This window comes from Crocodylus siamensis, chromosome 7 (assembly GCF_052110815.1).
Source record: "Crocodylus siamensis isolate JL-2025a chromosome 7, ASM5211081v1, whole genome shotgun sequence".
NCBI classification, from domain to species: domain Eukaryota; kingdom Metazoa; phylum Chordata; order Crocodylia; family Crocodylidae; genus Crocodylus; species Crocodylus siamensis.
Window position 1 is genome coordinate 78,120,758 of NC_143401.1, and position 22,445 is coordinate 78,143,202.

Consider the following 22,445-nt stretch of genomic DNA (forward strand, 5'->3'; position numbering starts at 1 on the left):
GGCACCGCAGGCCTCGAGGGAAGCACCGGGCCCCCACACACTCAGGCAGGCTCCAGAGCAGGGAAAAAGGAAGATCAGGGTTGCCGTTTTTCTTGGGTGGAGCTGCTTTCCCGGGCTGCTGCCAGCAAGGCTTCCTACAGAGCTGCACAGAGCCCTGCGCTTTGCTCCATAGCTGTAGGGAACAGCTTGTGCCCCAAGTCATTTAAGGTGCAGTACACTGCCAGATTTCCTACAGCGGCTGGAATTAATGTGCAGTGCACCACCATGGCATGCAAACACCGACACCATTAAAGTGGTGCAAAAGCATTTAGACCGCTTTAAACTGTCATACGCACATGCCTCTTGTTTCCTCTACACATGGCCTATAACGCCTAGGAAGTAGAGGGAGATGAGTAGGAATTGGGGAAATGATGAGCAGTGAAGTCAATTGACTCTCTCAGCACTGCCTGAATAAACATGCTGCCGCCCCTCCCAGGCAGTTGGTTTCAAAGTATGGGTGGAGCAGGAATCAAAGTGCAGTTGAAACTGCATCACTGCCTCCCTCTCCCCCCAGTCCATCCCTGCCCACATCCTTCCAGACTGAAATATCCTGGCACGTGGGTGTTTCAGACACTCTAGTGAAAGAAAGAGCATGCTTAGGTGCAGTCGCCCTTCAGGATTTCAAAATGTAGGCCAATGAAGAAGCAGTTACATTTGTTCCCTTCTACTGCTATGGGCTTTGAGTGAAGGATTTTTCTATTCTATGAAGAAAAAATCAAATGCTTTGGTCAGGGTCTTTTTGCCAGGTCTTCATTTTGGCTTTGGTCACGTGCTAGAATGTTTTGTTGTGGTAGGGGCAATGGGACTTCAGCTGTGTATAGACTAGCAGTACTCATCCAGGATGCCACAACACTCCGGTGCATTAAGATCTTTTCAAGGGTGCCACCCAATTTTAGTACCTCTAAGCACACGAAAAGGATTCACAAGATAAACCTAGAGATTTCAAACAGAAATCTATAGTTGCGGTCTTGCTGAGTTCTTTGCAACAGAGGAACTGCACCACTATTTTTCTGTAGTATAAAAAAAGAAAAAACAGTACAAACTCAGAGCTGGCATTTTCCAAAGGGTACCTTGAGTCTAAAAAGGTTGAGATCCGCTGATTTATACTTTGTATTTTGGGGGGTCAGGTCCAAGATTTGACAGGATCAAACAGTAAGATGTAGATCCACTTTTTGCAACAAAATCAGTTTCCAGCATGTGTTATATGTTAAGGCCGCCTCTTTTTTCCTCCAACAGATTTCTCTATTTTGGTGCAACCTGAAGTCAGAAAATAATAGGATCCTGAAAAATCCAACAAAGAGATCCAGTTGTTAGCTTTTTCCTAATGTCAGTCTGTCCCAGCAAATCCCATTTTCCCCAACCAACCTGTTTCTCTAGTTGTTGCCCTGCCTAACCCCTAACTAACTAGTCTATCCCTGTTCCAAAATACAGTGGGCATTTATACACATACCTTTTCATCCCACGACACACAAGAGATCCAATGTGTCGGAGCAGACTTGATTAACCAAGTCTGCTCCGCACATGAGCTGACACACAATTCGCTGCTTCATGTGTAGTCGTATAAATACTGAAATGCGCATCAGCATGCAGAAAATGGTGGCAATGCACTTTTGAACTAAAGCACCTCCAATGTGTTTTAGTTCAAAAACGCACTGCTGCCATTTTCTCACGACTGACACGCATTTCACCACTTACACAACTGCATGCGCCACAGCAATGTGCATAAAAGCCCAATATACCCCAATGTCCCCTTGCAAAAGCCAGCTGCTGGCTCCTGCTACTTCACTTGCTCCAACCAATCCATTTCTTTTGCCACTATTCACACAAAACTGCCCCTTTTGGGTGGGCACCCCACAGTCCTTAAGAATGTGTATGCAAACAAATTTGCACTCAATAAACTGACATTCTTTCCCCCTCAAAAATGCAGTCTGCTTCACTTCTGGTGTCTCTAAGAAAAAACAACTTGGCTTTTCCATGAAACTCACTTGGCTTTAGACTTTTTTGGCCTGTTTCTCCTCCAAATCGAACAACCCAGCTCCCAACAAACAGCCTGCTATATTTCTCCTCCCTACCAAATCAAAACTTGCCTTATCTGTCCCATCCTTAAAGAAACCAGGTTTCTCAGTCTTTTGGTGTCATTTAGGGCAGTGATCATAGACCCACTTTTGTGTTATTATACAAGTATATATATTATTAGCCATTTTGACCCTTGATTTCTTTTTAAAGCAACCAAACCCATTCCTTCTTCCCTCCAAAATCCAACCTTCCTTTTCCTCCTAAAAAATCATGGTCCCATTTCTTCTGTCCTTAAAGTACCTCTCTCTGCTTTCCGTACAAAATCAAGGGGTGGCAACAAGGTTCTGGTTAACCTTTGAGAATTATTTTCCTGGCAGGCTGCCTATGTCTGGATACTTCCATTTCTGAGAGACTTCTTTTAGGCTTATTTTCTTGGACAACTCTTTCCTTGACTATAAAGAGTGTAAGCCAGCCTTCCCAAACCCAGAGGGCTGGAGACTCCCCTAATCCAAAATGCACTGACGGGTAATCTACTACATGGCATATTTTGGTTATGAGGGGACAAATAAACGTAATCTACCTTCCTAACTCCACTGCTTTCAGTCCCAGTGCCCTTGGAGAACCATATCTCTTGAAGACAAACACAAGGGTTTTTTTAGTGCTTTGCTTAATTGAAAAGATACTACTGCAAAAGTAGTTAGAAATTAAGTACAATGTTAAACTTTGAAAGAAATATACAGAGGAGAGAGAGAAAATAGGTATGAAAGATCTCACAGGCTGTTAGCATCACTACTGGTAATACGATAATAATTAAACCTGATGTTTTGGGATGAATATTAATCCCATGCAGGAGTCAGGAACTTGTTCTCTCTCCATTCCCATACCATATCACAGTTGGTTTATAGACTTCTGTGCAGGTTCAGCTCCTAAAATGTTATGGCTAACTGCCGCAAACAAGGTTCTATGCTATATATATATCAATCTCTGATCCATTCCTACCTGTTTCCCAGTTTCTTCATGCTTTGTCCTGTCTCAGGCGTGAACTGCAGCATTATATATATCCCCCCGACATATTATCTGCCTAGGACTCAACTTAAAGCCTGGATCTCACTGCTCTTGTCACTGAGCTCAGCTGGCTAGAATTCAAAGGGCATTATAACGTATCAAACCACTGTACCTTTATGCATTATGCCCTGGGGTGGGGAGATCAGGAGATCAAAAGCTTTTCAAAATCAGCCTCGTGGCTCATCATCTCTATCCTGCCATAACATACAAGTGATAAGTGGGTTACCACTTATGTAGGAACCTGGATTTAAAGGGTTTATTTTTTGTAAGATAAATCACATCAAACTGAAATACTGACACAATAGGCATTGTCGCTTCTTGTTCTTACTATCACCTTTCCTTTTCTATGCAAATGAAAGAAACAATAAAAATATAATGCCATACAGCAACAGTACTCATTTCTCTGGATAAATATTTTGCAATCCCATAAAAATCTGTAGCTTATTCTTCTGGCACTACTGTATTTGTGATGAGAAGCTGCAAACGGGGTTGGAGCAGCTTATGCTGGCAGCATGATGGTTGAAGCAGCAATTGGTAGCTTAAGATTCTTTAAGAGTATTACTATGCTAATCTTTTCAAGCATTCATAGTATAAATCCGAGGGACCCAATTCTCCTCTTACAATGTGCTAAACAGGAATTACTCTATTGAACTCATTGGTAGTTTGCAGTCATAAGCCAGAAAAGTAGAATACAGAGCAGGGCCCTTAGAAGTTTAGTTAAACTTACATTAACTGGGGCTTGAAGATACCATTGTTCAGCTTCAATGTATATACAATCCCTCTACTTCTAGAGTACCAAGCTAAAATTCAAAATTGGAATTGAGGCTATAGATAAATGTTCACCTACATGAGGAAAGGACTATTAGCAGCTTTTATTCTGGTGATGACTAAGGGACTAAATTCTGCCTGCAAACAGACATACACACACACCCTCTATTAAAGACAAAAGTCAGCATTCAAGTGCAATAGAATAACTGAAAAGGCATGCACATAGCTTCTACCTACACAATGAACTAGATCGATGGTGCTCAACCTTTTTCCTTGGTAAGCCAAATGGGCAGTGCCTAGGCCATCCACAGGCCAGATGTGGCTGGTGACCCTGATCCAGCTCCTAGATCAAACACAGCAATTCCCCATCCAGCCATGCAGAGGGGGCCTGGGGAAAGCCCATCCCACAGGGTTGAGAAGGGAGTGTGGCCTAGCCCCAATCGAAACCCACGGGAGGAAAGGGGGCATGGCCTGGCCCCAATCTGGTTGTGCTGGTGGAGAGGACATGAGAATTTGGCAGTGGGAGAGGGTGGCCACTGCTCCCTTGCTGCCAAATTTCCCAACTCATGGGGAGTCCCACAAGCCAGATGTGCTGTCTCTGGCCAGAGGCTGAGCATCCCTGAACTAGATCAAATGGTAAAATTCTGACTTCACTGAGACCAAAATTTGGCCCTTGGTCTGATGAGACAGCCAAGACAATCCATTTCTTAATTATAGAGCAAGGGTCATCACCATAAGGCCCCCAGGCCAGATTCAGCCCTCAGAGCCACTGGATCCAGCCTGCAGGGCTGGAGGGCTAGGTGCTGAGCTAAGCTTAGGCAGCTGGAAATTATGCCTACACCACTGCCACTTTCCCCAGTCTTCTGTTTCTTGGCTGCAGTGAAAGCATTGCTTTTAGCCAGTGGGGAGCTATGCTGCAACTGTGGGGGGAAAGGGAGAAGTGACAGTGAGGACACAGCTTCCAGCTGCCTGAAACAGGACCGGCAGCACAGTGGCACAGTTCCTCACTGGCTGGAAACTGCCTGCATTGCAACTGGGCAGCAGGATGCTGGGGAAAGTGATAGCAGTGCAGGCACAGCTCCTTGCTACCTAGATCTGGTGCAGCTCCTCACTGGCTGAAATGGCACCTGTCCGCCAACCAGGGAAAAGGGGCTGATGAAGTAGTTGCAGCATGGGCGCAGCTCCTAGCTACCTGACCCCATAGTGGGTACAGACGAAGCTCCCACTGCTGCCCACAGCCACATCAAACCACAGCCTGGTTATTCCAGCCCATGGCTTGTTAAAGGTTGCCAGCCTCTGTTCTAGAAGCATAGCATTGAACTTTTTAAAGACTGGTTTAATAAAAAACATGTGCCAGTTATGGCCCAAATCTTACAGCAGGCCCACAACAGGAAAATCTTGCTTCCACACATAGCCCCACATCTTTTCATGAGGCTTAAATTCCTTTCAGCACTTGAGAAAATTTAACTTTAATGAAAAAAATAGGGAAAATCCTATTGAATTTATGATAGCTAGCAAACATGATTCCTGTGGGTTTTTTCAGTGCACAAATGTTTCTGTAGTTCTTTCAACAGCAAAGGGAAAGTCTGTTATGGAATAAAATTATGAGACTAATAATAAAAGAACAAATAAAAGATTTTCCCCCTCCTTTTTCTTTTTTGGTCCAGAAGTCAAATAAGATTAGGTATTATTGGGAATAAAACAGTACTTTTCATCTAACAACTAAATGTTGCAATTGACTGATTTTACATATGTGTTTCTCCCGACTGTGCATATGGCTACATTCCACTGTTAGTCAGCATGTCACATACAGGAACATTAACTTCAGAAATAAACCTAAAATAAATTTTAAACTAAAATTGATACAAAATTTATAAAAAATATAAATAAAAAATAAACAGTGATATAAAATTTATATAATTTGAAAATCATTTATATAAAAGGGGATTAAATAAATACCTTTCTACTGTGCAAGATTTTCATATCATCATACCCTTTGGTTAGATTGTCAAGCTCTTAATAAATGCATCCCATGAAGTTAATGGTCATGTCTCTAGAACATATTATGTCCAATAGATCCATATGTAGTATTCACCATTAATGACACTTGAAATACCTGGCAGAACAACCCACGATATCTTTTGAAGAAGATGAATGGAAATAGATCTGCTAGTCCAGGTGTAAAATCTCTGTAATAAATAAATGAATAAATGAAAGAAACACTACATCCGTGCACAGATACAGTCAAGTTATATTTTACCTTTATTGCATACAATTGCACAAAATGACTATTAGCTCTACCTCAGTTCAATGTCACATATTTTCTAATCATTGCATTGTCTGTGTATTTGACCCTTTTAGAAAGAGTAAATGTGAAATTACTGATACTCTACCTCTAATCTGAAAATCTGCTTGGAGATATGCCTCACTGGAGATGGTGTCAAAAGCCCATAGAATCACGATAGGTTCCTAGCTATCTATTTTTCTTTTTCATTTATCACAAAGGTAGCCTTTTGGAAATGTTATTGCTTCCAGTCCACATATTTGCTTTGAGTTTTTGCTTCAAGATTTCCATTTGGAAATCCCAGTAATTGCCTAGATCATTTTTGTGTCTTTACAATCCAGTTTTGCCTTTGAAATACTATTTGGGCATAGACGTGGTAATAAATGTTCATGTTTGATAAAAACACACTTTTCCTTTTTTTTACATGTTACTTTATAAACATTGCCATTTTGCTCTAATTGAAGATATAATCATGTATGTGAACATTTTGTTGCACAGCATTAATTTTGCATTTAAACCCCCACCTTGTAAAGACCTGTGCACATGCTTACCTTTAAGCATGTGAGTGGTATCATAAATTACCAGGTAAGCAGATTGAAGACTGCTTAAACAGAAAGAATCAAGAAACCATGAATGTAGACAATTGCATTTCCCTGCCCACAAAAGAGGGCATTCCATGCTCCAGCATGCTCAGCTGTCTCTGAACTCTTGTCTCAGCTGTGTGTGCCAGAGATCAGGAGCAGGAGACCTAAGACATATGTGTAAGATGGGACTGCCCAGGTGAAAATTGGAGGCTTGGTTAAAGAAATTTAAGCTCTTCCTACTCTCTAGTGAATATATATAAGTGATCTTCAGCAGCATAATGGTAATTGGGATCATCATGCTACATACAGAACAGTATACTGTTCTATGTGGTGAGAGTTTTTGGAAAAAAACATCTGAATGATATAATATTATTTTAAAAGAGTGGAGTAGATTCTTTGAAGTTTGTATGTTACAGTGATATAGTGTTTATTAACTTTCAAATTGGATCAAAGAGTAGAGCACAGCTCATTTCATTCTGTTGTATTCCAATTAATATTCACTTGCTTCTCCCACTGAGTTTTTATAGTTATTGATTATGGAAAGATTCTGTCAATACACAAAAGTGGATGATTTCTTTTTAATGTCAGGGACAAGATAAATGAATTCTATTATTAAATAATTTTCTCTATTTAGACTTCCTGTATTTTACCCTTTAAAATGTGACCCAGTTGCATCTAATTTAAACATTTTAGTTTCAGGAACTATATTCTTTGTTTCTGAGGATGTTTTAGTGTACTATTAGAGAAGTGATGTAAATAAGAAGATAATAAATAAGGATAATAAATAAATAAATAAATGAACTTTAATGTGTGATATTTAAGTGCAGTGTCACCTGTCAGCTCTGTGTTCCTGAGGGAGCCCTGGCACCCAGCTTGCTGGATTTACAAAGGAAATTTTCTATTCCCCACCCCCACCCCCACATACATACCTCATCTACCCAGAACTAAGCAGAAGAAAAGTTGAATAGGTATCTCAGGCCATACATTTCCCTGGTTCCAGTATGGGTAGGCCTATTTAAACTTGATTGACTAAAACTTGGTTGCTCAGTTAAGGAATGCTGAGGCAAGAGACAGAATCAGAGGGGGTATGGGCGACATTTGAACAGTGGTTAAGGGTTCATCACAGTGTCCATCCTGTTGAAGCCCTGACCACAAATGCTGCCTTACTTTTCCTGGGATGACTGGTGGAAGTCCTCCCCACAAAATTTATGAACACTCCAAGTAATCCCCTTAAGTCTGTTAAAAGACTACAGTAAAATCTGAAAGTAACACTAAGCTGAGGCTTATTCACAACTGGTAAAATACAAAACACTGATGCTGACTTCAAGCATAGCTAAGCCATCTGAGAAGAAACAATGTAGTATCCCTTCCAGTATATTGTCTGTATTCATAATAATTTCAAGCTGGCTCCTAGAGGTCTGGTTACTCCTGGAAGTTAGTGAGTAGCAGAGATGAAGCCAGGATTAAATCCTCATGTTTGATCATGTGTTCCGGCTTAAAATATTTTATAGAGCAGAGGTGGGCAACTTACAGCACATGTACCACAAGTGACACAGGTAGCCTCTGTGTGTGTCTCATGGTAGATTAGGGAGTGGCAGGCTGGGCAGGGAACAAAAAGCAGAGCAACAGATCAGGAGAGAGCACAGTGCAGGAAACAGAAGGCAGAGCAGCAGATTGGGCAGAGGAAGAGGATGAGAGTAGCACTTGGGGTGGGCGCAGGGTTAATTTGTGGCACACCTGCCAAAAAGCTTAGCTCCCACTGTTCTAGAGAATCCTACTGGTGTTATTTAATGGTACACAGTCAGTGCTAGTGTCTTTATTTCTACTTGTGGGAGAGCTTAGTCATACCAGAATGTGAGACATACTAATAGAAACTGAAGTGAAATATTATAAAGGGCCAGACACCTCCTAATCCACTGCACTTTGCACAAGTAGTATCAACATTTTAAGACACATGGGCCATGTCCAGATGAGCACCTATGTGCACTATGTGGCACTGCAGACCTATATGCGGTGCCACACAGCACACATGCAGGAGATCCCAGGGTGAAAAAATCCATGCCAAAAAAAAGTGGGGTAGAGCACATGACAGCAGCTCACACCACCCAAAACCAGAGCTTGGTTGGCTGGAGCCCAAGTAAGGCTGCTAGGGCCAGCACAGTTGCTGGCCCCAGCTTCCCATACCCCACCGGGAGTAACCAGATACACACCAGAGCTCATGTGGCATGGGCATTCCCCAGGGACAAGTAGCAGTGGCATAAGATGTGCTACTTGTCCCCGGGGAAAAAGACATCTGTGCTCATCTGGACACGGCCATAAGTGGATTTTCACCACTGCATAAAATGACGTTCCAGATTTTTAAAAAATTTCTGGTGTTATATAAAGTATATGGGATAGTGGCAAATAAATAGTCACCTAAATGACATTAAATTTCTCAGCAAGGATCATCATAAGGTTAAATTTTATCTAATCATGGATCATCATACCCAAGAATGGAACTAAGTTAATTTTAAATAGTATATCTATCTTAATGCCACATTCATGGGGAAAAAATTAATTGGGTAGGAATATAGAAGTTGTGGTACCTAGAAAATTAAAGGAACAATTTCAAGCTTTTCCACTTAATTTGTAGCCCTACATTTCACCAGATTCTGTGAGTAATCTTAATATTTTAATCAAAATTTTTAATTATTATATGAGTGAAACATTCCAAAATCTACATCACAAGGACCTCAGTTGTTCAACAGTTACATATGTCAGCTGGACTTCAACCTTTGCTTGAAATCAAGTGAAACCACTCACATGAGCAAATGCTTATGAGCATTTACAGGCAAGCCCAAAGCAGCTAAACAACTTACAAGTATAACGTAGTTGACAAGAAAAGTAACAAAAATTAACAGTCATTCATCAAATAGCAAAGCTGACTCTCTTTGCGATAATATAAAGTAGCCAACAGAATAATAGTTTATACACTTTTTCCTTCTAACGGGCAATTAATTCCTGTTGAATGATTATGTATATATTTTCACTAAATTGGACATTTACATTCAAGATTAGATAGTAAATCTCATTCACATATTCTGAGTGGAATGCAAAGACAGCAGGAGGAAACAAAAAGAATGATATCAATAAAATGTTGAAAAGAATCAAGCAAGTAAAAATAATAGCCTATAAGTACTGAAAAGACTAGTTGTTATACTTTATAAATTGTAAATGGCCTAGAATTTGAACAACTAAACAAGCCATGTTCATGTTTTAGAATAAAAAGAAAGAACACTTAAAGGAAAGGTGAAGAATAGATTCATTTGAATACAATTTATGAGAAGTAAGGCATTACACATTACAAGTTAGATAATGACCAGTTAGAAGCAAGAAAGCCTGGGATAAAAACATTTTATTATTCCTGTTAATAATGCTTAGCTCTTATTTAGCACTTTTCATTTTCAAAGCTCTGTATAAACATTAACTCTTTCTTGGTTGGGTCTAAATGTGCAAATAAGTGCACTTAAAATTAATGTGAATTCAGCTAATGCTCATGAAGCGATTTTTGGCAGGTGTTTACACTTGCAGGAACTTGGGCGTGTCTACATGAGGTGCATTAATGCGCATTAACCTAAGTGAATGCACATTATGGGTGCACATCTAAACATGCACACCCTTAATGTTCATTAACTTAGGCTAATCACACCTAAAATTGATACCTTCAAATACAGGTATCGAATTTAGGCATGATTTGTTAATGAGCATTAACACATGTGTAGACACAACCCAGCACTAACTTTGGTGCTCAGCCTGACCTGCCACTACGGGGCTGGCCTGAGCCCAGCCCCAGGGAATATCCAAGCCCTCCACTGTGAGCTAGAAAACCCAAAATATTGTAAATAGTTTTCCCTGTGTATATGGTTTTCCATTTGTAAGCAAGTTTTCTATTATTGGTGGGTGCCGTCCTCCACCCCCGTGTCACCACTGTTCCCTTGAGCATGCTCCTGCTGTACATACCCCAGGCAGTGTGTAATGAGCTATTTGTGCAAGTTGAGGGGTGCCTGACCCACTATGTCCTGCTGCGGCTGATCCTCCTGGTGTCCCAAAAACACCTGCACTCCTGGTTTGGGACCTGAGCTATGATGGCATAGGAGGCAAGCCTGGCCACTGCATGGAGGGCTACCTGTGGCAGCTCTACATGTCCCTGCCCCCCACTGCCAACGAGGACATCACCACTGGCATTGATGCCTTCCCTGGCATGTGAAAGCCTGGTGCCCACCCAGCTATGGGAACACAAGTTGCTCAATAGAATTCTGTACTGTTTCCCATCTGTCTGTGTGCTGTGGGATGTGGGAACCCAGAGCCATGGGACTAGAGGCAGGCCAGGCTGGGAGTGGAGGCAGAGGCTGGGACTAGGTGCAGGGGCAGGGGCAGGAATTGGGAGGGCCCTCCCCAGTGTGGGACTTACCATGTGTCTGGGGCTGGTGAGGCTGGCAGCTCGGCCTGGGCCTTCACATCAGCGATGGCATCTGACTGGAGGGTGCACCACCCCCCAGGGAGGAGTTGGCACTGCTGGTGCCCTGCGGTGGTGTGGCCAGTTACTCTTCATATTGGTGCTTGGGGCTGCACCAAGGGTGAGGCAGCCGCTGGCCAGGGCTCCCCAAACTGCCTGGGGATGCAGCAGGCAGGGAGGAGGACAGGATGGAACTCTGAAGGCTCAGGGTCCCTTTGACATGTCACCAGAGGTATCAGGACAGGGTGGGGGCTCAGCCCGGCCACCCCTGCTGGTGGCACTTGCAGGGTGTGGCCTGGCTCCTGAGGCACCAAAATGTGGCTCACCTGCTATACAAAGGGCATGGACCTTTGGGCATGACTAGACCAATAACTGAAGTTGGTCATGGCTTTTCACTGTGCCTACAAGACCTTGACCTTTATATGGCAATGCTGTGCTGACCAAGAGTGCCCTCACTCCTGCATCCTTCATGACAGGGCCTCATAATGTGGGCATTTGACTGCCCACCCCATGTGAACTGCCTCTGCATGTTGGCATGGCCCCAGAGTGCCATGAGATCACACACTTCCTCCTGGGTCCAGTTGGGGGCCCTGGCAGTTGGCAAAGGTGTGCTCATGGAGGTGGTTCTGGGATTTGATAGGAAGGAGGACAAAGACATGGCTGTCCTGTGCCAGCTGTCTGGGCTTCTGTGCAGCTGTCCCTGCATATCTGACCCTGGACAGCTGCCAACAGTGCCCAGTGCAGGAGCACAGCCATGGACTGGGAGCCATGCATCAGAGGCCCTTCACCACAGGACCTGCAAGCACAGGAAACAGCTTGGGGCAAGCAGCAGAATGAAGCAGGTGCTGGCCCTGCTGACAGAAATGGGCAACAGCCCTGGGGGATCTCAGGGCTAGGCAAGGGGTACAGCAAACTGCAGCCCTTTGCAACACTCACCTGTGGTCAAGCAGCAGCTCTGGAAGGGGATAGGGCAGGTAGAGGAAGCCTGTGGCCTGTCCAGGGGGACACATGGGGTCTGCTGGGCTTCTGCACAGATCAGCAGTTTTGTCCAGGCTCCTGTGGCATGTGCCCCAGGCATGAGTAAATGATGCCTCCCGAGTCTGCCAATTGTCAAGCCAGCAGCGACCTAGCGACCAATTGCTGAGCCAGCGGCAAAACCAGAAGTGCTGGCCCTTCTGCTTTCATGGCTGGGTTTCTGGGGGGTGCACGGCTGATCTCAAAGGATGTCCATGTACCCCCTATGTGTTGCCAATGGCCCCAAGGCACAAAATAGCTGCTCACTTTTATAGCCTCCAGCTAGGGGCAGCCAGACAGCAGCCCAAACATAGGGGAGGAAAGGCAGTCAGCCAGGAGCCCTGGGGTTGGGTTCAAGCTGGCCCCCTAGTGGCTGGGCAGACCTGCCACTAAATGCTGCATCACATCTACACATGTGTTAATGTGCTTTAATTAATTGTGCCTAAATTTGATACCTGCACTTGCATTTGTAGGTATCAAATTTAGGTGCAATTAGCCTAAATTCACTATTTTAATTATCATTAAGGGTGCACATGTGCAGACACGTGCCCTTAATGCTCATTAAATTAGGCTAATGCTCATTAATGCATCTTGTATAGATGCTTCTCTTGTGAGAGAGAAAAGTATCATTATTCTATTTACACCTAAAACACAAATAAACACTAAGCCTAACTTTACAAAAGAGGTACAGTGTCAAAAATTGGAGAGCCCGAATTCAGACACCAAAATCAAAAACTGTTGTCTAAATGACTTTCCCAATATAAAGCAGAGTTTCTCTAGCAAAGTAGAGTTAAACTTCAAGAGCTCTTAGTTTAGTAGAAAATGTTTTCTATGGTACAATCCTCTTTTTATATGTAACATGAAATGACAATCAATGAGCAACCCTATCTTGTAGTATCACTTGTTTAAAACAGTTTCAACAGACAAGGCACTTGAAATACCTTCACTAGAATGATGGAAATGGTTTTGCAAGAACAAAAGTTTCTGTCCTCCAGGTACACACAAATGCTATTTTAAAAAGAAAAATTAAAATGCCCCATATTCATTTTTCTTCTAATATTTACATCCACTTAACACATAACCAGCACAACAAATTTGAAAGGTCAGAAGTGGTGCAGGAAACTTCTGTAATAATACGCTAGACCATCAGCTTAAACCATTTACTGATCTAGGTCAAGGCTGTCCAGCTGGTAGCCTGCGGGCAGCCAACAGCCCATGAGGGGTAATCTGTGATGCCTGGGCTCTCACACAGCCTCTGCTCATATGGAGAAACGAGGGGAAGTAGAGGCCATGCTGCGGAGGCGGAAACTAGGGCTGCGTATGGGAGCGAACCATGTGGGTGCACATTGCAGCAGGGCGTATTGGGGCCATTCAGGATGGGTGGTACACAAGACAGCAGTGGAGGGAGCACCCTTATGGGCATGCATTGCAGTACAGGGGAGGGGAATAGCACTTGTTCCTACATAGCACAGTGGGGCGGAGGAAAGAGTGTGTGGCATGCCTGGAACAGCCCACATGGAGTGTGGTTTCCAGGGGCTTAGAAGTTGGATCCCCCCTGATCTAGAGCAGTCACCTAGGCCTGCAACAACAACTACCTGATAAATATTTAGACACTGTTTGACAGTGGTGTAGCAAATAAAGTTGGCACCCAGGGCAAACCCTGCAGGGAAGGAAGGGAGAGCATATGGGATCCAAGATGGGGTGGGGATAGGGTACACTCGTTCTGCGAGAATACACTGGTGGGGAGAGAGGGGGTAGAGTGTGCCACTTCCAGGAGCAGGGGCCAGAGAATAGAGCCTGCAGATTCTGAAAGTAGTAAAGATAGAGCCTGAGAATATGTGGTTCTGAGAGCAGGGGCCGGGACCTCCTCTGCCTACCCCTGCTGTTGCTCTCAACTGTTTTAGTGTTTCTAGCATGGGCATGCTGCCAGGGCACAGACTGTCAAGGGCGGGGGGCGATACTGGAACCCCTCTAAGTTGGCGTCCAGGGTGAGTGCCCCTCTTGCACACCCCTGTAGTTATGCTACCGCTATTTGATTATCAGAGCTTGGCAGTGAGTTGCACCTGTGAGTTCTCCCTGGGCACAATTTCCAAGTGACAGATCTGCAATTCTCCCTGAAAGGATTAACATGCTTACCCCTACTGTCCTGTTTACAGGGCTGGTGATATCTGAGACAGACATTCTGGAATGCACCCTTCTGATGACACTTTTTTCTCCTTTCATGTCTTTCCTAAGACAAAAAGCCTTATGGCAGTGCCTTGGTGCACATGCTCAGGACCCCTTAAAGCCATCTTCACTGCCTGATCACTTAGCTTGAGCGTGCAAAGAGTAGGAGCAATGGGTAAGGCTTGTTTCCCAGCAGCAGTCCCAGGCTCGGCAGGGGTGTCCTATAGACATGGCCTGTGGGTGGAACCCTGCAGTTCTCCTACTCTCAGATTACAGACCAGGGTGGCAGCTCCCCTATTTCTAACTGTGTTGCCATGACAGGTCTTACTGTATTTGGCACTTGTACAAAATTTCCCTCTAGGATCCTGTAAGCAGCCATTTATTAAAGTGACTCAAAAACAGCTTCTTCAAAACATAAGTATTATTTATTTGCCCAAAACCACATACCAGACAGAGAGGAGGGTTAAAATGACAATAGTATATATATCTCTGGCTCACCTAATCATTATCTTTCCTTGCATCTTTTGGTATTTTCCAGTTAGCCTAATTATCTCTGGTCCAGGAGAAACAGGTTCTTTTTCATTTCCCTTTTAGCCTCTTCTTCCGTCAATTAGCTGTTTTCCATTCTTGTCCTCTCCTTTTGGTCAAAGCGTCTTAAATGGGTTAGTTCCCCTTTGGCCCTAGGCTTGAGTCTGGGCAAAATTAACCTATCTTGTTGGTGGAAAGCAAGCCTTTTCTAGTTAATCAGTCTACTATTGTTTCTTAAGGGAATCTTGGTATTCTCTTTGTCATGGTGTCATTTCGTGTTTGTTTCCCCCTAACATCCTCCTTTGAGTTAATGCTCTGAAGTAAAACAGGTGAATATCAAACAGGTAAATTGAGGTACCTATGATATTAATAATAATAAACATCTTTCTCCACATTCATCATATTAAATATTAAGTAGGATATTCAAATATTATAATATGATATTAAAATATGGTACAAAATAAAACAAGACACATTTTCATTTATAAAAAGGAGAAAAATAAAAGAAAGTTTGAAAAACATAAAAGGAAAAAAGAATGGCATGGATAGACACTTTATTTTCAAGCTTTTCTAAGAAAAAAAGGAAGCTAACAATTTTAAGAGACTGCCAGGCAATACCTTTTTAGCTTTGATTGTTTCTGTCTTACTGTGCAAGGCTTGTAGCAATTCAGACAGGAAAAGGATTCTTTCTGCACATTAGTATTAAGGGTTATCCGGTAAGCGGAAAATAGGTGCTGAGCTGCTTGTTTCCAATGAAAGTGGTCTAATTTTAAAAATGTGTTACTTAAGTCATAAATGTTCCTTTCTTATAATTAAGTGTGCAATTGGAAATAAATTAGTCCTGAAGGCACAGAATGCTGGAAGCAGCTCTATGGAGATCATGGGGTCATGGCTGCAGAAGGGTGGGCATGTCAGAATGTGGTGTGGGTCCTAGGTCAGACCCGGATGATTTTCAACGCAGAGTACAGGACTGGTCACTATATGTGCTGCACATGGGCAGATGTAGGATTCTGAAAAAGGGGATGCAGGTGGTGTGGCGCATCATCTCGTAACTCTTAAGACAACACAACACACATTTTTCTCCAATTAAAAAAGAACTAGAAGCTTTACTAGTATGCTAGGTACCTTGAGCTATAGTATGCATTTTAAGATCCAAGCAAAAAGAAACATAACTGAGAAAGGGGTGAGTTTGGAGAAGGTGGGGCAAGCACCTTGTGCCAGGGAGTAACTGTTACCTCTTTAACCTGAACACAGACAGAACAGCTCTCTGTGCCCCTACACGTGGGTCCCCCAGACACTGCAACATGACTGCAAATTCCCTCTCACCACCCTCATGCATTGCCTATGCCCCCTCAAGTCCCGCCTCCTCCACTATGTCGTTATCTCACATATCCCACATGCTCAACCCTACTCCATTGTGCCCCAAGCCTCAGACCCCACCATCCCATTCATGCTTCCCTGAAACCGTACCATCCCCCCACCATGAACGACTGCACCCTACACAGACCTGTCCCCCTCATGTCTCACTATCATCCTAACACCCCAATGAACCCTCATCAGCCTCTCTGAGCCCCCAAACCTTATTGCAGCCTCTCACACCCCTTGGGCTCCCCTCACCCACAATCCCTCTTGTTTCCAACTCCACCACACATACCCATTTTACCCCCATAGCCTCAAGCCCCACCTTTCCTTCCCACCCCCATAACACCCTGGCCTCTCCTCATCCCAGATCTCTCTACCCCATAGGACTCTCTACCCCCAAAAAGCTCCGGGTATCCATGACCCCCTCTTTCAGCTCCCCACAATCCCTGGGAACCCCTTCCTGTCAGCACCCCTCCCAAACAGTTCCCTCCACTTCTCACAATCCCTAACCATGGGGCAAGTTGGGGTAGGACTATAACTGCCCCACTGCCTCCCCGTTTCAGCATGCCCATAGATGGAGTACACTTCCCTCCACCATCAACATACAGAAACAGTTTGAGTTGGAGGAAGACTCATTTTAGCCATTTGCAGTGCTGCTACCTAAGGAGACCAACCTCTCTTATCCATCCATGCCTGACTTCAGACCACTGTGGCTGCATTGCTGCTTCAGCCTCCATCATCTGCTCCAATGAACAATTAAGGACAAGGTCATTGCAGTAATTTACCTCTTTGCTTCACCTTTGTAACTCCCATGTACCTCTGACTGCTATGCCACTATGCACAGATCAGCTTATCTTCATTCCCGCCCTTCCTCTCCTCTCCTCTCCTCTCCTCTCCCTGACTTGTGGATTCAAATCCCTTAGGAACAAAGCCACCCAGTACAGGTTCTTAGGTAGCTACTGGATATGTTGGGGGTGAACAGAGAAACATTACTAGGAGTACATAACAGACAGGAGAATTGTAGCGGAAATAATAACTGAATTGGTGGAAGATCAGGGGGTTGTTAACTTCTAAAGAGTGAAGAGGTTAGCAGGAATCGAGATTGGGGTGGCCAACTTGCAGCAAGAGTGCCACAAGTGGCATGCAACAGGTCAGGGAGGAGACTGGCAGCACAACACCATATGGGACAGGAAACAGAAGGCGGAGCAGGAGATCAGATGGGGGCACAGGGAAAGCAGCTGAAAGGAAAGTAAGAGATCAGGCAAGGAGAAAAGAGTAGGGAACAGAAAGCAGAGCAGCAGATTGCTCAGAGAATGGGGATTAGATTGGTACTTGAGGAGGGTGCAGAGATAATTTGTGCAATTACCTAATTTGTGGAATGCCTGAATGCTGAATAGTTTGCTTTAAACTTGGAGAGAAGCAGGAATTAAAAGCTGATTGCACCCCCAAAACTTCCCCTGGCTCCACCAGTGGTGTTGCCACTGACTGTTAGACCATGTGTATAATGTACTGTTAACTCTCTAATGGGAGAAACAATCTAATTCTTATTAAAAACAACAGAAAGACTTCTGCTAACTTCAATGGAAATTGAAGCAGACACATAGTGCAGAGATGTGGCTAATGCTGCTAATTAAAAAGCATTAACTAATCCTTGTATTGACATCCTGGGAACAAGGAACCTACTACAGAGACTGGTTGTGCCCATCCTCCTCATTTTCCCAGGATACTCCACTATCTCTTCAAAAAGGGAAATAGGGAGTGACTACATAAACAGCAAGAGTATTGCATGGAACTATGTACTCCTGAACAGATGTCCCTGAAGTCTTACTCCAACATGTACCATGTTAGCAGGAAGTGTAATCTTTGTGGATACTTCTATTTATTTGGGGACTTCTTAAAAAGTTCTTTCTTGTGTCTAATTCCAAAACACTAAAATCTCTCAAATCTCTATATTTAAAAAAATCATTAGTCTTGATGCATACCTAGGTAAGCACATTCCACTTAGATAATTTAAATAGATCAGGTCTATTCTTATGCTTACTGACTATAAATAACTGCACTTTTAGTTTAACAAGTAGATGCAACTACTGTATTTGCTCACATAACACATGCACCTTCCCCAAATATTAGCCTTCCAAAATTTGGGTCTTGGTGTCTTAAGCAGGGAAGCTGATTTTTCTTTCTAGAATATAAGCATGGAGATGCTGCTTCTTTTCATAGATTTCATAGGAATTAGGGCTGGAAGGGACCTCGGGAGATCATCGAGTCCAGCCCCCTGCCCAAAGGGCAGGAAGTCAGCTGGGGTCATAGGATCCCAGCAAGATAAGCATCCAATCTCCTCTTGAAGGTGCTCAATGTAGGTGCTTGAACCACCTCCGCTGGCAGACTGTTCCAGACCTTGGGGGCTCAGACAGGAAAGAAATTCTTCCTTATGTTCAGCCTGAAATGGTCTTGCAGGAGTTTGTGACCGTTCAACCTTGTCATCCCTTGGGGTGCTCTGGTGAACAAATGTTCCCCCACATCCTGGTGGTCACCCCTGATAAACTTATAGGTGGCCATCAGATCACCCCTTAGCCTGCGCTTTTCCAGGCTAAAGAGTCCCATGGCTCTCAGCCTGTCATCGTAAGATCTGTTTTCCTGACCTCTGATCATGCACGTGGCTGTCCTCTGGACTCTCTCAAGCTTCTCCACATCCTTTTTGAATTGTGGAGCCCAAAACTGGACGCAGTACTCCAGCTGCGGCCTCACCAAGGCCGAGTACAAGGGGAGAATGACGTCCTGGGATTTGCTCGAGAAGCATCTATGGATGCACGCCAGCATTTTGGTCGCTTTACTAGCCGCAGCATCGCATTGCAGGCTCATGTTCATCTTGTGGTCAATGATGAACCCCAAGTCTTTTTCTTCTGTAGTGCTAACCAACGTAGCACTGCCGAGCCTATAAGGGTGCTGCAGGTTTTTCCTCCCAAGGTGGAGAACCTTGCATTTTTCGGTGTTAAACACCATGAGGTTCTCGTCTGCCCATTTGCTGAGCTTGTCCAGGTCAGCCTGGATCACCCACCTATCTTCTGGCGTGGATGCTTTGCCCCAAAGTTTGGTATCATCGGCGAACTTGGCCAGTCCACTCCTGACTCCAATGTCCACATCATTAATGAAGATGTTGAACAGGATGGGTCCCAGGACAGAGCCTTGAGGGACCCCACTGGTCACAGGGCACTATGATGAGTGACTGCCATCGATTAAAACACTCTGGGTCTGACCACGGAGCCAGTTTCCCAGCCAGCGGATCGTGGTGGAGCCAAGGCCACAACTGGCCAGTTTGGCCAAGAGGTGATCGTGGGATACCAGATCAAAGGCTTTTTTGAAGTCAAGATATATGACATCAATCTCTTCTCCCTTGTCCAGGTGATAGGTCACCTGGTCATAGAAGGAAATGAGATTGGTCAAACAAGACCTACCCGCAACAAACCCATGCTGGCTATCCCTTAGGATGTTAGCCTGGGCCAGTCCCTCAAGGATGGCCTCCTTAATAAACTTTTCTAAGATCTTCCCCAGGATAGAAGTCAGGCTAATGGGCCTGTAGTTAGCCGGATCCACTCTCCTCCCTTTCTTGAAGATCAGCACCACATTGGCCTTCTTCCCGTCTTCGGGCACTACACCAGAGCTCCAGGAGTTTTCAAAGATCTGTGCCAGGGGCTGGGCTATGACGCTCGCCAGCTCCTTGAGTACCCTGGGGTGCAGATTGTCAGGTCTGGCTGACTTGAAGGTATCCAGCTTCTCAAGGTGTTCCTTCACGACGTCAGCATTTATGGGGGGTAGGGGATCCCCATCACCCGGATCTCCCTGTCCCATAGCAGGCATGGGCGTCCCATGTGACTGATGAAAGACTGACGCAAAGTACCTATTTAATAGGTTGGCTTTTTCCTGGGCATCAGTTGTCAGTTGCCCCATCTGGTTTAGCAGGGGCCCAACGTTGCCCTTGCTTTTCCTCCAGCTCCCTACATATCTGAAAAAGGACTTTTTGTTGTCCTTGATGCTTGAAGCTAGTTGGAGTTCAGTTGCAGCCTTGGCTTTCCTGGTTTGCTCCCTGCAGGACCGGACCAGTGCAGAATAATCCTCCTTGGAGGTGAATCCCGTCCTCCATCCTTTGTAGGCTTTCCTTTTTAGCCGCAGGAGGTCCACTAGGTCCCTAGAGAGCCAGGAGGGCTGCTGTGCCTTCTTGCTGCCTTTCCTCCATGTTGGAATAGATTTAGCTTGTGCATTGAGGATGGCTTCCTTGAGAAGCAATCACTCTTCTTGAACTCCCATCTCCCTGGGGTCATGGTCCCTGAGGGCCTGACCGACAAGCCTCTTGAGCTTGTCAAAGTCGGCTTTTCTGAAGTCAAGGACTTCTGTGTTGCTGACTGACTTGCCAGCTTTACGGCGGATGGTGAAGGTGATCAGCTCGTGGTCGCTGTCACCCAGCTTCCCATCGATCACTAGGTCGCCAATTAGGTCATCCCCTGTAGCCAGTACCAGGTCGAGCAGTGCTTTGCCTCTCTTTGGCCCATAGACTTCTTGAGTCAGGTAGAGGTCATCCGTGCATGAGAGAAAGCTTTGCAACCGCTCGGATTTTGCTGAGTGATCTTCCCACGAGATGTCCGGGTAATTGAAGTCACCCATGACAACCAAGGTCCTGGAGCAAGCGGCCTCAGTCAGTTCCCGGGCGAACTTCTGGTCAAGCTCAGGACTTTGAGTGGGAGGTCTGTAGTAGACTCCCACCGTTGTGTCCCCTGTGCCGTTTTTCCCACGAATTTTTACCCAGAGGGTCTCTAGCTGTCCATGCTGGTTGCCAACATCAGCTTGCAGGGACATGCAGCTTTCCTTCACATAGAGAGCTACACCCCCGCCCCTTTTGTCAACACGATTGCTCCTGTTCAGGGTATATCCCTCTATACCCATGGTCCAGTCATGGGTGGAGTCCCACCAGGTCTCCGTTATCCCAATGACGTCATAATTCTTTGCACTGAGCAGGAGGACGAGCTCCTCCTGCTTGTTGCCCAGGCTCCTGGCATTAGTGTACAGGCAGGCAAGTGTGTCCTTGGGGGCTCTTGCCTTGCCCACAGATTGTGCCAGGGCTGGGGCAGGGGTGGGCTCCCTTAAGTGCCTTGGTCTGCTGGCTTTGCAAGGGTCGCTCAGTGGGCCAGCAGTGGCGGTAGTCCCCCCATCCCCCAGCGGGCTTAGTTTAAATCCCGGTGGAGCAGGTCAGCCAGCCTGGCTGAGAAGAGCCTCTTTCTCTTCTCTTCCCTGCAGCAGCATGGAGAAATGGGCATAATCCAGCCAGGGCAGGTCCAGAATGGGGGAATTTTCAGTGGTGTGGTAACACTCCACTTTGATTCCTGCTCCACACAAAGTTGATAATCAACTTGGTAGCTGTGGCATTTCTATTTGGGCAGTGCTAAGACAGTCAATTGATTTCATGACTCATTATAATTTACATGATCCCTTCTAAGTTTTCCACTCCATAGGTGTTAATGACCCTTTCTCCTTTGTCACTGCGCAGGGCAATGAGGCTCCTGGGTGCCCTGGGAGTGGGGTGGATTCCTGCCTCCCCCTGACATCCCCCAGCCAATGGGGGATGGTGTCCCAGAAGGGGCTGAGGATCAGCTCCACTCACCTGCAGCTAGCCGAGCTCTAGAAGCAGAGGCACACATGTCTCTTCTGCACCACTTTAAAAGCATGGTCTCCCTACGTGTGAGGGGGTGCACTGAAGATGATGCCATAAAAAGGTATCTGGAGCTTTGACATGTGGTGGCAGCTGCTGAGGAGGGAGCAGCTGCAGCACAGGCAGCAAGGAGCTCCCCCACTGACCCAGTGGGACCCAGTGAGGATGCTGGAGAGCTGCTGCTGAGCCAGACTAGAGGGAACCTGGAGGGAACTGAAGACAGGAGTTGCAAGGCATCCATCTGTTTGGTGGACCCACCTCAAGACTGAGCCCAGGTACTGGATGTGTGAGTCCTTCCCCCGCATGCAGCACCACACCTGAAGCACTCAGGGCTTTCCTTTATTTTGTGTTATGAAAAGGGAGACCTGAGACAGGAGTGTCCCAGTATGGCCCATGGAGGCATGGTGATAAGGGCCAAAGGGC